Here is a 15405-nt window from a genome sequence, read left to right as displayed (position 1 = left end):
GGACAGTGTAAAACAGAAGGTCCTCCACACCAGGACAGTGTAAAACAGAAGGTCCTCCACACCAGGACAGTGTAAAACAGAAGGTCCTCCACACCAGGACAGTGTGAATCAGAAGGTCCTCCACACCAGGACAGTGTGAAACAGAAGGCCCTCCACACCAGGACAGTGTAAAACAGATGGTTCTTCCACACCAGGACAATGTAAAACAGATGGTTCTTCCACACCAGGACAGTGTAAAACAGATGGTTCTTCCACACCAGGACAGTGTAAAACAGGTGGTCCTCAACACCAGGGCAGTGTAAAACAGGTGGTCCTCCACACCAGGGCAGTGTAAAACAGAAGGTCCACACCAGGGCAGTGCAAAACAGAAGGTCCTCCACACCAGGACAGTGTGAAACAGAAGGTCCTCCACACCAGGACAGTGTGAAACAGAAGGCCCTCCACACCAGGACAGTGTAAAACAGATGGTCCTTCCACACCAGGACAGTGTGAAACAGAAGGCCCTCCACACCAGGACAGCGTAAAACAAAAATGTAGATTTTTCACCAGAAGAACTGTTAGTCCTTTGCAGCCTACCTGCAGGCCCCATCCGTGTTGTTCTATACCACTGTATTATATTTTGCAGGAAAATATTGTTTATTTAATTTGTTTTACATTTCTATCATCACAACATTAGTCTTTAATAGTGATTTGTTCAAAACAATGCTGTTTATTTTGCTGTAAATAATTGTTTATTTTACATTTCAGAAAATAAAGCAATGTTAATTCAGTTCTTAATTTGATTAGGTTTTTTTTCGTAAAAAATTACAAAAAGAACCAATAAGAATATCGTTAAAGTACCAGATCGATAAGCAGTATCGATAAGAGTAGCAATACCGTTCAAATCTTAACGATACCCATCCCTAGGTGAGATAAAGAGAGACTTTGGGTCAAACAGACAGGCCCTGGATGAGATCTTTATGGTCAGGGCCCTCCGTAAGGCTCACAAAATCATTTTAGACCCAACTCACCCCCTGTACATGGACTTTGAACTACTCCCCTCTGGGCGCAAGTATAGGGCACCCCTCAGCAGGAAAAACAGAACGAGACAATAATTTGTGCCAGGTGTGATATCCCTCCTAAATAGCTCGGGCGAATGTCCCCATTGAGTCCGTAAGGCCAGCAGGCTAGTCTTTTCCTCTTTTTAATTTAATGTTTTATTTCTTACTATTATTATTTTTTTATTGCTATGTAACTGTTATGAAAGTTGTATTGTCAATTTTGTTTTGTATTTAAACGCCAATTTAAATGTGTACATGACACTGCAACAAAATTTCCCCAAGGGACAATAAAGTCAGTAAGTAAGTAAATAAGAGTATGCTGTGTTGACCAAACGGACAGATATTATATTTGCAATGAAAAGCAAATCCAATATCAGTAACACACATCTGATTTATGAATACATTAGCTGTATATCCATCTTGTTTTTTTAACCAGGGCCATGTTCAGTAGGAAGAAAACATTTTAAAATGGGAAGGTACAACCTGACCATATCCAAAAAGAACACTGGTTTTTGCTTCGCGCTGCAAAACGTTTTGTGGATTATTGAACACAAACCTAGCAAATCAAGGGTTCAAATAGTAATGAAAATGTATCAAATACTCTTGACACTCTAGGCACACCATATATACAGGTATATATATATATATCTGACAAAAAAACACACATCTACGACGAGAGATACTACATAAAGAGAGACCTAAGACAACAACATAGCATGGCAGCAACACAACATGACAGCAACATTGTTGCAACACAACATGGTAGAAGCACAAAACATGGTACAAACATTAATAGGCACAGACAACAGCACAAAAGGCAAGAAGGTAGAGACAACAATATATAATGCGAAGCAGCCACAACTGTCAGTAAGATTGTCCATGATTGAGTCTTTGAATGAAGAGATGGAGATACCACTGTCCAGGTTGAGTGTTTTTTGCAGCTTGTTCTAGTCGCTAGCTGCAGCGAACTGAAAAGAGGAGCAACCCAGGGATGTGTGTGCTTTGGGGTCCATTAACAGAATGTGACTGGCAGAATGGGTGTTGTATGTGGAGGAGGAGGGCTGCAGTAGTTATGTCAGATAATGGGGAGTGAGGCCTTGAATGTTTTACAAATAAGCATTGCGACGGGTATATAGAGATGACCAGTTTCCAGAGGAGTATAGAGTGCAGTGATGTGTCCTATAAAGGAGCATTTGTGGCAAATCTGATGGCCTAATGGTAAAGAACTTCTAGCCGCTGGAGAGCACCCTTGCCTGCCAATCTATAAATTTGTCTCCGTAATCTCGCATGGGTAGGATGGTCATCTGAATCAGGGTTAGTTTGGCAGCAGGGGTGAAAGAGGAGTGATTACAATAGAGGAAACCAAGTCTAGATTTCACTTTGGCCTGCAGCTTTGATATGTGCTGACAGAAGGAAGGTCCATACTCCCAAGTACTTGTATGGGGTGACTACCTCAAGCTCTAAACCCTCAGAGGTAGTAATCACAGCAGTCGGGAGAGGGGCATTCTTCTTACCAAACCACATGATCTTTGTTTTGGAGGTGTCCAGAACACGGTTAAGGGCAGAGATAGCTTGCTGGTTAATAAGAAATATTTGTTGGAGAGCGTTTAACACAAAATCTGAGGAGGGGCCAACTGAGTATAAGACTGTATCATATGCATATAAATGGATGAGAGAGAGCTTCCTACTGCTTGAGCTATGCTGTTGAGGTAAATTGAGAGGAGCGTGGGTACTCCCTTGGTGACAGGCAGTGGCTGAGACAGAAGATGTTCTGACTTTATACACTGCACTCTTTGAGAGAGGTAGTTAGCAAACCAGGCCAACGCCCCTCAGAGACAACAATACTCCTTAGACAGCCCATAAGAATGGAATGGTCTACCGTATCAAAGCATTGGCCAAGTCAATACATTTCTGCCCTTTTAGAGTGGCCCCGGTCAACTGTAAGTGCTGTTATTGTGAAGTGGAAACGTCTGGAAGCAACAGCGGCTCAGCCATGAAGTAGTAGGCCACACAAGCTCACAGCATGGGACCGCTGAGTGCTCAAGCGCGTAGCCTGTGAAAATAATCTGTCCACAGATGCAACACTCACTACGCGTTCCAAACTGTCTCTGGAAGCAATGTCAGCATAAGAACTGTTCGTCAGGAGCTTCATGAAATGGGTTTCCATGGCCGAGCAGCCGCACACAAGACTAAGATCACCATGAGCAATGCCAAGCATCAGCTGGAGTGGTGTAAAGCTTGCCACCAATGGACTCTGGAGCAGTAGAAATGCGTTCTCTGGAGTGATGAATCACACTTCACCATCTGGCAGTCCGAAGGACGAATCTGGATTTGGCGGATGCCAGGAGAACGCTACCTGCCCCAATGCATAGTGCCAACTGTAAAGTTTGGTAGAGGAGGAATAATGGTCTGGGGCTGTGTTTCATGGTTCGGGCTAGGCCACTTAGTTCTAGAGATGGGAAACCTTAACTTCTTAAGGCTATTGGAGGTATTTGGAAGTTTGGATTACTGACGTGCCCAAAGTAAACTGCCTGTTACTCAGGCCCAGAAGCTAGGATATGCATTGGATAGAAAACACTCTGAAGTTTCTACAACTGTTAAAATAATGTATGTGAGTATAACAGAACTGAAATGGCAGGCAAACACCTGAGGAAAATCCATCCCGGAAAATGTGTTTGAGCTCCCAGGCCATTCCTATGTTGGCATATTGGATTTCCAACCAAAAAGCGCCCAGATTGCAGTACCTATGCATTCCACTGGATGTCAACAGTCTTTAGAAAAGGTTCCAGACTTGTTTTTTGAAGTTGTTGTAGTTGTAGTTTTTCAAGGTGTCCCTCATTAGGACTCTAGTCTTGTGGAGCGCATGAATGAGGGCGCGCACTTTGTTATTTATCTCTGGTATTGAACATATTACATTCAGTCTTCAATTTTATCGTTTATTACATATTAGGGTACCTGAGGATTGATTAGAAACGTTGGTTGACTTGTTTGGACGAAGTTTACCGATAACTTTTGCGATTCCTTTGTCTGCATGTTGAACGAGTGGAATGGGTGGATTACTGAATCAAACGCACCAACAAAACTCACTTTTTTGGGAATATAAAGAAGGACTTCATCGAACAAAACAACCATTTGTTGTGTAGATGGGACCCTTGGGATTGCAAACAGAGGAAGATCTTTAAAGGTAAGTGATTTATTTTAGCGCTATTTCTGATTTTTGTGACGCCTCTGCTGGTTTGAAAAATGTTTTTAATGGTGGTGTATGCGGGGCACTGTCCTCAGACAATCAAATGCTATGCTTTCGCTGTAAAGCCTATTGTGAATCAAACAAAGCGGTTCGATCACCAAGGTTCTAAGCTAAAGAATGATGTAAGACACTTGTATGTTCATAGCCCCAAAAGCGCAAACACCGCCGATCTGGCATTCCAGGCAGGCTCAAGCAAATGCTGAAAGTATTTGAAAGATTTCCAAAACAATTTGAACCCAGGTCTGAAAGCCATCCTCTTTACCCATCAATAGTCTTACCTGGGCTTCCCTGCAGGCTGAGTCTGTTGGCGACTGGGCTGGACCTTGATGGCTCCGCGGTGGGGGGACAGGCTTGGAGAGTTGCGGGGGGAGGCGCCAGGGGAGAGTCGGGGGGAGGAGTGGGAGGGTGGCTCGGGGGCTTGGGCCACAGAGGCGGGTCCAGGGTGTTTCCTCGGGATGCGTCTGATTAGCCGGCTGACCCATCGCTGCTGCTCCTCCTGAGAGCCGGCCAATAGGAGTAGCTCTTTGGCCGTGGATATGTCGTAGTTCACTAAGGGAGGAGGTTTGAAGTTAGTGAATACACTAATACAGGAAAACAATTAATTTAAAGAAAACTGACTAATATGTATGCCTACCAAAATGTGCTTTAACTTCACTGTCCTAATAATACAGTCGCTAAAGTAACAATGTTCAAGGGGATAATAACATTCTAAACAGTAATTCCCATTGTTCGAAAACTATTTAACCCTCGCTTGCCCACATGCCCATAAAACCCTATGAACCCAGTGGCATTCACCCACAGAAATATAAAACCTAGACGGGAAAGTGGCACATTTTGTGGCAAGTGAGCCCTCTGGGTTTTAGAACTCTACTGGGTTTATAGAGTTTTATGGAATGTGGGAGGCAAGGGAGGGTTAAATATTGTGACCATTCCCCTCTTACTGACCCCTGCAGGGGGCAATGGCCTCCTCATTCAGGTCTAAGTGGTCCTTGTGGCACTTGGTGTGGCAGCGGCGGCACTCCAGCGCGGGCGGCGGCTTGAACACGTTCCACAGGGGCCGCGTGCATGCCTCACAGCTCGACGGCAGGTGGTAGAGAGTGGGGATAAACTCGTGACCCTTGTGCTTAACGTAGGATGAGCGCTCGCCCGCCAGCGCCGGCGGCTCCACCGCAAACTCCTGCTCCCGCTTGCTCTCGCCCTCATTGGTAAAGGATCTGTGAGGTCGAGAGATGGAAGAGGAATAAGGAGCAGATGATATGTTACGTTTCTGTAAATGAGGATTCGGTTGAAAGTCGTGAAGACAAGAGATTGATGTCAATGTGAGTTGTCACCTGGAATATCCTGGGGATTTCTTTGGTGTCCGCACGGTACACGTCTGTTTGAGTGACTGGTCGGACGTGGAACAGCTTACTGCATGGAGGAAAGAATGGAACAATGATAGGCATCTCAATAGAAGCAGTGAGGAAAAAAAAGTCAAATGAGGACAAACAAGCTTTGTGACTCACTCAATGTCTAGGATCATGTAGGGGTTGGACTGCTCTCGTTCCATATCACTATTGTAGAACAAGATCTTCTTACTGCTTACCACCACGTACTGAGAGAGAGAGAAAGAGAGAGAGCAGGGAAAAAGACAAAATCACACAGTTGGAATCACGTGTCAGTGGAATAATCAATAAAGACCAATAATCAGGTACGGAATAGTCAGAGAGGCAGAAGGGGCACCATACCCTTCTATCCCATCCAAATCTCTTGGTGTTCTTCACAGGAAGTGATAGCCAGCCCTCCAGCAGCCTGGTATCTGTTTTGCATACAGGAAACAGGAAGTACATTAATATTGCTTCATAGGAGCTTCATGACAGCTCTGTTAAATACTACAGAGAGCTGAGGTCAGGAGCCAATCCACACAGCCCACTTCATTGTTTCAACCAGTTAAACCATTGTTGTCGAAACGTGTTGCGTGCATCATGTAATGCTCTGTAGCTAATTATTGTCTCTATACGTTATTTACATGCCTTCCCAACAAAGGTTTTTATTTCGCTAAATTAATCTACTAATGGTGCTTGAAAGAAAAATGGCACCCTATTTCTTATCCAAAATGGTACCATTTCTGGTTAAAGTAGTGCACTATATAAGGAATAGGGGGCCATTTTAGATGCAGCTCAGGATCCCTACACTGGAGCTATTCCAAATCGGGAAAACTTTTTGAAAGTCCACATAGTTTGAGTTGACTCAACTCAAGGTTAACCGGGGCCACACAAAGTTAGGCTGCGACTTTCCGCACTCAGCTGTGAAACACCAACCACTATTACTGTAGTTGCACTGCAGAGTCACTGCCGGGAGTGTTACAGACTGACAAACTGCTGAGGCGGGATAGAGAGGGAACGTATTTTGTAGACCATGAGGGGTCGCCTGCACCGCTGCGGTCAGGCTCTGGGGACGGCTGCTCATAGGTGACGGTCTGCGGCCATGTTCTAACCGCCCGTCATTTACGTCATCCTCTTTCTCTTCCTCCTACTCCTCATTCTCAGAGTCGGAGCCAAAGAGAAGGTGAGCCACTCTAAAGGAGGGCTGGGTGGCAATGCTGACAGATTTCTGCCTGCGCTGGTAGTGGAAGGCATATATTCAGAGGTCTGGGAGTGACCGATGAACACTACACCATCACAACAGACAGAGAGAGGGAGCGTGGGAGTTGATATCGAAGGGAAAGAAAGGAATAAGGAATTAAAGGTGTATTCAAGGCAGATGTTTAGGCATAGTGAAAGAAGGGGTTGGAAAGTCAATAAGGGAGTGACAGGTGGGAAAATAAAGGAAAACTGTGTTGCGACAGAGAGATAGGGAAGGATAGAGAGGAGTGTTCAGTGCTTTGACTTGAATGTTAAATATGAATGATTTAAAGCTCAAGTTAAAACACTGAACATTTGAGTACATGAAGGTAACACCTGCCTATTAAGGGTTTCCATTTGAAGAGTTAAGTGGCCAGTGGTAAAGTAAGGGGTGAGAGGCCGGTCTTACCTGGGTAACCGCTGTCGTCCATGTCGTTACTGCTGCTGATGCTGGTGGAGTCCATAGAGTGGATGCTAAGAGAGGGCAGCTGACAGCGCAGCTGCTCAATGTCACTGTCCTTACTGTCCAAGGCCATCTGTAGCTCCATGCGCACCTGGCTCTCGTCTGATAACACCTACAGTACAGATGGAAATCAGAGGAGGTTGCTGGCACCTTAAATGGGGAGGACAGGCTCACGGTAACGGCTGGAGCGGAATAAGTGGATAAGTGGTTTCCATGTGTTTGATGCCATTCCATTACCACGAGTCGGCCCTCCCCTCAGCAGCCTCCACTGATGGAAACACACATGCACACACTTTTAGCTGAAGCATCAAGTAGGTAGTATTTACTGGTGTCTTTATATCGATGTGACTTTGGGAGGCCATTCCAGCCAACTGGCCTCACTTTGTTCCCACAGCACTGCCTAGTAATAAGAAAATGAAATGCTCTCATAGTAACGAGTGGTTCACAGCAACGAGTGGTTGTGTGATGGTTAGTATTTTATTTATTTAACCTTTATTTAACTAGGCAAGTCAGTTAAGAACAATTTTTATCTACAATGATGGCCTACCCCGGCCAAACCCTTACGACGCTGGGCCGATTGTGCGCCGCCCTATGGGACTCTCAATCACGGCCGGTTGTGATACAGCCTGGAATCTAACCATCTAATCTAACCACTGCGCCACTCGGGAGCCCAACCTAGTACAAGGTTGTGGTTGTGTGATGGTTAGTTTAAGGTTGTGGTTTTGCTTTGGTTGGACTGACTACTTGTTTAAGTGGTTGCGTGATGGTTAGTGTAAGGTTGTGGTTATGTTATAGACTGACCGCCTGCATATCGTTTATCTCTCTTTGGTACTTTATGATGGTGCTGTTGAGTTTCTCCTTTTCTGATCTCAGCTCCAGCTGTAGCTTCCTGTTCTCCTTCTCCTTCCTGCGCATGTCCAGGGTGTCATCGTGGCGGTGACCCGCACGCATCGTCTCCCTCCGGTTCATGATTTCAGACAGCTTGTTGACCGCCTGGTGGATACAGCCATACATATACACGATATGTTATGGGGATGGAATGGACAGCACACCGCAATATACACAGAGTGTACAAAACATTAGGAACACCTTCCTAATATTTGCACTTAGAACAGCCTCAATTTGTTGGGACACGGACTCCACAAGGTGTCAAAATTGTTCCACAGGGATGCGTCCCACACAATACGTCCCACAGTTGTGTCAAGTTGTCTGGAAGTTATTTGGGTGGTGGACAGTTCTTGATACACGGGAAAACATTAGAGCGTGATACACCCAGCAGCGTTGCAGTTCCTGACACACTCAAACCGGTACACCTGGCACCTTCTACCATAATCCGTTCAAAGGCACTTAAGTCTTTTGTCTTGCCCATCACCGTCTGAATGGCACACACACAATCCATGTCTCAATTGTCTTAAAAATCCTTCTTAAACCTGCCTCCTCCCGTTCATCTACATCAATTAGGGATCATAGCTTTCACCTGGATTCATGGAAAGAGCAGTGTTTTGTACACTCAGTGTATATTCTCAATGAAAAATACTTTCTGGGCTGGTTTCCCGGACACACGATTCAGGCAAGTCCTGGAACAAAAGGCGCTTTTGACGGAGATTCTAGGAAACTGACTCTATATATTGCATAATGTGTAACATTTGAGTTTTGTATCTGTTCTGCTGAACTCAGGAACATGAACCCCCGATACTTTGTACTCCAGGAGCTAACGTGTTATGCTAACCATTACCCATACCAATAACGTGGTCTTGGTTGGCAAAGGGCGACACAACTTTTACAGCGACACTATTTGTAGCTAACCAGTGCTTTCTAGCCAGATAGCTCATATGTGATACACATCCAAACAGTCCCTCACCTGTATCTTAAGTGTTCTCTCCGTCTGCAGATTCTTCTCGAAGGACATCTTCACACTGTTCATTTGTCTCTCCTCCTCCCTGGCCTTCTGGAGCTCTGTGAACAAAACCAATACCAAACCTTCTGATAACATCCCTGGAACATTCTGGACAAACTTTCCCATCACCATATCCGGTAACATTCTGGATACTGTGAGGACCTTGAGAGCACATGGACTCCTCCATCACCAAACCAAGAACAAGCATTCCCACAACATTTCTGGAACATTCTGGACACTGTGGACCTGGGCTCAAAGTAGGAAGGACGAGTGGGGGGGGGGGGGGATACTCACGTTGCTGCATCTCCTTCAGTTGGTTATTGAGCTCCTCTTTCTCATTGGCCAGGTTGGCCACGTCCACGGTCAGGGTGCGGTTGGACTCCTCCAACTGTAGGGGGCCACAGATGATAGGTGAGCATTACAGACACCAAGTACAGGTCTCAAAAGTATTCAGTGACACCCTCTCTTTGACAACATTCTTATTTGACTGACTAAACTCAAGCCTCAGTCTCTCTCCCTCTCTCTTCCTCCCCTCTCTGTCTCTCGCTCCAACCCATCCCCCCTCACCGAGCCGATGGTGGCCTCCTTGTCCCCTAGCTCCTGCCTGTGTCGGACCATCATGTCCTTGATCTCCAGCTCCTTCATGATCTTCTCCTTCTCCAGATCGGAGTACTGGTCCTCGGCGATGGAGCGCGCCAGCTGTTCAGAGTCCACCTTGGTTAGGCTCGCCCCCAGCTGTGCTGCCAGGGAATCCCTGTGGGAAGGAAGACCCGGAATACCAGAGAATGTGGGGATTTAGAAAAATACTGACACTACTGTATGGGAAAATGACTGAATCTAGTCCAGTCGTTTATGTCAGAGCAGTCGCTGGAAGGCCAAAAAGGAAATCCCGGAATACCAGGAAAATCCTGCTTTGGTGCAATCTGTGCAGTATATATGGGAAAATTAAGCTAATGACATCAGTGTCCTGTACTGTATGTCGCGACGGTCACTTGACCTAGGAATACATTAATCTTGCATTGCCAAACGTTGTAATAGGAGAAGGCTGGCCTAGGAGAAGGTTAGGCCTTAGTACACTACAGGTCAAAAGTTTGCTGTCACTTAGAAATGTCCTTGTTTTTGAAAAGAAAGCCATTTTTTTGTCCATTAAAATAACATAAAATTGATCAGAAATACAGTGTAGACACTGTAAATGTTGTAAATGACTATTGTAGCTGGAAATGGCTGATTTTTTAATATATATTTTTAAATTCTTTATTTAATTTTCTTCTCCTCTTTCTATTCTGGTTAGGGCCAGTTTGTGCTGTTCTGTGAAGAACAGTTCCTTGGCAATTTCTTGCATGGAATAGCCTTAATTTCTCAGAACAAGAATAGACTGACGAGTTTCAGAAGAAAGTGTCTTTGTTTCTGGCCATTTTGAGCCTGTAACCAAACCCACAAATGCTGATGCTCCAGACACTCAACTAGTCGAAAGAAGTCCAGTTTAATTGCATATTTTATTTCAGTACAACAGTTTTCAGCTGTGCTAACATAATTGCAAACACAACATGCCATTGGAAGACAGGAGTGATGGTTGCTGATAATGGGCCTATGTAGATATTCCATAAATAAAAAAAATCTGCTGTTTCCAGCTACAATAGTAATTTACAACAATAACAATGTCTACACTATAGTCTACACTATATTTCTAAACAGTGTCTACACTATATTTAATTAATTAATTAGTTAATAGACGAATAAGAGAGTTCTCTGCCAATAACAGCTAGTTTTCAGTCCCCCCCCACCCACCATTTTAATTGAAAACAATGACAGTAAGGTACGTAAAAAAAAATATATATATATATATATACACACACACCTTTATTTAACTAGGCATATCAGTTTTAAGAACAACTTCTTATTTTCAATGACAGCCTAGGAACAGTGGGTTAACTGCCTTGTTCAGGGGCAGAATGACAGAGTGGGGCTTTGATCTTGCACCCTTTCGGTTACTAGTCCAACGCTCTAACCACTAGGCTACGCTGCTGCCCCTTAATTATTACCCAGAAATTATTTGATATTGAGATTAAATGAGATCTCTGGGCTGGCTGTAACAGGAGTTCAGAGCTTAAAGTCTGTCTGTGTGACTTTACAGTGTGTGCTAATAATCAAACATCTTGTGTAATTTGGTCAGATTCTCGAAGATCATTGTGTTTGTGATATGGTGATTGATGGCACATCACCTGTAGACTAGGCATCACAAGAGGTTAGGTTACGCTCTGATCACATTACCTGCATTATTGTCAGGCTATCATTTCGCCATGATAAGGATGAAACACATTATTACATGAGGCTACAGCTAATCACCTGTGGACAGACTACTTAAACACAAGTGGTACCATGTATGTTTACGTAGTCTGTCCATGAGAGATTAACTTTGTGCTAATGCCACTAATCTCCAAGAGCTTGTTAGAAGTGCTTCTTTCCAGAATGGGTTCAGCAACTACAATGGATGTGTAACCATGCCAGTGCAGTACAGCTGGGCTCAGTGGTGTGAACAAAGATATAATTGAGTTTCAGGTACCTTTCCTCCTGGTACTCCTCCAGTCTCTGCAGAATGTCCTTATACAGCTTGTTCCTCTCATCACACTCCTCCTTCAGCTCCCGGATCTGGGTCTTGTACAGGGTCTGGCACAGAGGACATCCACGTCAACACACACCGACTATCATACAGTGGGGCAAAAAAGTTTTAGTCAGCCACCAATTGTGCAAGTCCTCCCACTTAAAAAGATGAGAGAGGCCTGTAATTTTCATCATAGGTACACTTCAACTATGACAGACAAAATGAGAAAAAAATCCAGAAAATCAAATTGTAGGATTTTTAATGAATTTATTTGCAAATTATGGTGGAAAATAAGTATTTGGTCACCTACAAACAAGCAAGATTTCTGGCTCTCACAGGCCTGTAACTTCCTCTTTAAGAGGCTCCTCTGTCCTCCACTCGTTACCTGTATTAATGGCACCTGTTTGAAATTGTTATCAGTATAAAATACACCTGTCCATAACCTCAAACAGTCACACTCCAAACTCCACTATGGCCAAGACCAAAGAGCTGTCAAAGTACACTAGAAACAAAATTGTAGACCTGCACCAGGCTGGGAAGACTGAATCTGCAATAGGTAAGCAGCTTGGTTTAACAAATCAACTGTGGGAGCAATTGTTAGGAAATGGAAGACATACAAGACCACTGATAATCTCCCTCGGTCTGGGGCTCCACGCAAGATCTCACCCCATGGGGTCAAAATGATCACAAGAACGGTGAGCAAAAATCCCAGAACCACACGTGGGGCCTAGTGAATGACCTGCAGAGAGCTGGGACCAAAGTAACAAAGCCTACCATAAGTAACACACTACGCCGCCAGGGACTCAAATCCTGCAGTACCAGACGTGTCCCCCTGCTTAAGCCAGTACATGTCCAGGCCCGTCTGAAGTTTGCTAGAGAGCATTTGGATGATCCAGAAGAAGATTGGGAGAATGTCCTATGATTAGATGAAACCAAAATATAACTTGTTGGTAAAAACTCAACTCGTCTTGTTTGGAGGACAAAGAATGCTGAGTTGCATCCAAAGAACACCATACCTACTGTGAAGCATGGGGGTGGAAACATCATGCTTTGGTGCTGTTTTTCTGCAAAGGGACCAGGACGACTGATCCGTGTAAAGGAAAGAATGAATGGGGCCATGTATCATGAGATTTTGAGTGAAAACCTCCTTCCATCAGCAAGGGCGTTGAAAATGAAACGTGGCTGGGTCTTTCAGCATAACAATGATCCCAAACACAACGCTCGGGCAACGAAAGAGTGGCTTCGTAACATTTCAAGGTCCTGGAGTGGCCTAGCCAGTCTCCAGATCTCAACCCCATAAAAAATCTTTGGAGGGAGTTTGTGTTTGTGTTACCCAGCAACAGCCACAAAAGATCACTGCTCTAGAGGAGATCTGCATGGAGGAATGGGCCAAAATACCAGCAACAGTGTGTGAAAACCTTGTGAAAACTTACAGAAAACGTTTGACCTCTGTCATTGCCAACAAAGGCTATATAACAAAGTATTGAGATACTTATTTTCCACCATAATTTGCAAATACATTTATAAATAAATCCTACAATGTGATTTTCTGGATTTATTTTCTCATTTTGTCTGTCAGAGTTGAAGTGTATCTATGATGAAAATTACAGGCCTCTCTCATCTTTTTAAGTGGTAGAACTTGCACAATTGGTGGCTGACGAAATACTTTTTTGCCACATATATGTCCCAAATGGCACGCTATTCCCTATGTAGTGCATTACTTTTGACCAGGGTCAATAGGGATAGGGTGCCATTTGGGACATAGCAAACACTCTAAATATAGTCTTTCTTAGGGTTGCAAAAACTCTGGTAACTTTACAAAAATTCCCAGCAGTATTCTAACCAGGATTTCTGGTAAACCTGGGATTTTGGGGAAAATCTTTCCACACATTGGGAGAGTGACTAGAAGTCAACAGTACCGTGAAATACTGTTCAGCTTCCAGCTGGTCCTTCATCTCCTTCAGCTGTCCGTCAGTCTCCTGTCTCTCCCTGTGATTGGGGAAAAGGACTGTCAATCACTGCCATGTCAAATCAATCTAAAACAAACAACACACAACTCCCAACATGTAGTGCCTGGGGAAGGCAGAAATGATACCTAATGATGAGTAACATCGATTGGCCATCACAACCTCTCTCTCACACACACATACAGTGCCTTTGGAAAGTATTCAGACTCCTGGACTTTTCCCACATTTAGTTACGTTACAGCCTTATTCTAAAATGGATTAAATATATACAACTCCTCAGCAACCTACACACAATAGCCCATAATGACAAAGCAAAAACCATTTTTTGTAATTGTTTGCAAATTTATTTGAAAAAAAAGGAGATATGACATTTACATAATTATTCAAACACTTTACTCAATACTTTGTTGAAGCACCTTTTGCAGAAATTACAGCCTCAAGTTTTATTGGGTATGACACTACAAGCTTGGCACACCTGTATTTGGGGAGTTTCTCCTATTCTTCTCTGCAGATCCTCTCAAGCTCTGTCAGGTTGGATGGGGAGTGTTGCTGCACAGCTATTTTCAGTTTTCTCCAGAGATGTTCGATCAAGTTCAAGTCCGGGCTCTGGCTGGGCCACTCAAAGACATTCAGAGACTTGTCCTGAAGCCACTCCTGCTTTGTCTTGCATGTGTGCTTAGGGTTGTTGTCCTGATGGAAGGTGAACCTTCGCCCCAGTTTGAGGTCCTGAGCACTCTGGAGCAGGTTTTCATTAAGGATCTCTCCGTACTTTGCTCCGTTCATCTTTGCCTAAATCCTGACTAGTCTCCCAGTCCCTGCCGCTAAAAAACACCCCACAGCATGATGCTGCCACCATCATGCTTCACCGTTGGGAGGCCACCAGGTTTCCTCCAGACGTGATGCTTGGCATTCAGGCCGAAGAGTTCAATCTTGGTTACATCAGACCAGAGAATCTTGTTTCTCATGGTCAGAGTCTTTAGGTGCCTTTTGGCAAACTCCAAGCGGGCTGTCATGTGCCTTTTACTGAGGAGTGGCTTCTGTCTAGCAACTCTACCATAAAGGCCTGATTGGTAGGGTGCTGCAGAGTATGGTTGTCCTTCTGGAAGGTTCTCCCATCTCCACAGTGGAACTCTAGAGCTCTGTCAGAGTGACCATCGAGTTCTTTGTCACCTCCCTGTCTTGGTGGTTCCAAACTTCTTCTATTTAAGAATTATGGAGGCCACTGTGTTGTTTTTGGGACGTTCAATGCTGCAGAAATGTTTGGTAACCTTCCACAGATCTGTGCCTCCTGTCAATCCTGTCTTGGAGCTCTACGGAAAATTCCTTCAACTTAATGGCTTGGTTTTTCCTCTGACATGCACTATCAACTGTGGGATCTTATATAGACCGGTGGGTGCCTTTCCAAATCATGTCCAATCCATTGAATTTACCACAGGTGGACTCCACTCAAGTTGTAGAAACATCTCAAGGATGATCACCTATGCTCAATGTCAAGTCTCATAGCAAAGGGTCTGAACATTATGTAAATAAGTTATTGTGTGTAGATTGATGAAGAACAAAACAATTTAATAAACGTTTGACTAAGG

At 44.2% G+C, this 15405-nt stretch overlaps 1 pseudogene; it reads right to left on the bottom strand.

Annotated features, from left to right (window-relative positions):
* Nucleotides 1–5347: 5347 nt before the first annotated feature.
* The window catches only part of LOC123995524, a 43118-nt pseudogene continuing 33060 nt past the window's right edge, over nt 5348–15405 (bottom strand).

Source organism: Oncorhynchus gorbuscha, linkage group LG14 (assembly GCF_021184085.1).
Source record: "Oncorhynchus gorbuscha isolate QuinsamMale2020 ecotype Even-year linkage group LG14, OgorEven_v1.0, whole genome shotgun sequence".
NCBI lineage: Eukaryota > Metazoa > Chordata > Actinopteri > Salmoniformes > Salmonidae > Oncorhynchus > Oncorhynchus gorbuscha.
This window is presented reverse-complemented; position numbering and strand designations above follow the sequence as displayed.